Here is a 617-nt window from a genome sequence, read left to right as displayed (position 1 = left end):
ACCTGTGTGATGCATAAGATTTATTTGAAGAATATAAAAAGCAAATCTAGTCTCTTTATTAAAGACGTATGCGTCTAGATTATTTTCATACGAACGAAATATTATTTTCTTATTTTTTTCGGACGATTTTTTTTGCATTGATATCTTTCAAGAGTAAATTTCCTTTTGCCTTTTCTCAAATCTATAAGAACACAATCTGATGGTTTAAGCAGGCGTAGAAACTAATAATAGGCGGAAAACCTTTCATATCATTGTACTTAATCAAACGGTTCAGTTGCCTTCTCCATTGTTCAAGGTACCCGATTACACCTCAAAGTATTTGGAAAGCAATTTACTCGCATAATCAAACAAAGAATGGGTTGACAATGTGTACTTATTTTCACGAAGGACTTACCTCATCTACACACTAAATAAAGGTAACGTATATAGTAGTTTCCTTGCGTACATACATTTCGCCTGACACACACATTACATACATCGTTAACATGCACTCTTGTATATGGTTGATATATCGTGACTCACGAAAATGGTCCGGAAGTATTGTTTGAGTGGCTTACCTCTGCACCGTCAGTGATAAGGAATGAGTAATCGGTGACAAAACAAAATCAGTGATACTA

At 34.5% G+C, this 617-nt stretch overlaps 1 protein-coding gene across 1 annotated transcript in view; it reads right to left on the bottom strand.

Moving 5' to 3' along the window:
* The window catches only part of LOC119586299 (ovalbumin-related protein X-like), a 52031-nt gene that overhangs the window by 30428 nt on the left and 20986 nt on the right, over positions 1-617 (bottom strand). The gene's annotated exons all lie outside the window — the stretch shown is intronic.

Source organism: Penaeus monodon, chromosome 21 (genome assembly GCF_015228065.2).
Source record: "Penaeus monodon isolate SGIC_2016 chromosome 21, NSTDA_Pmon_1, whole genome shotgun sequence".
NCBI classification, from domain to species: Eukaryota; Metazoa; Arthropoda; class Malacostraca; order Decapoda; family Penaeidae; genus Penaeus; species Penaeus monodon.
This window is presented reverse-complemented; position numbering and strand designations above follow the sequence as displayed.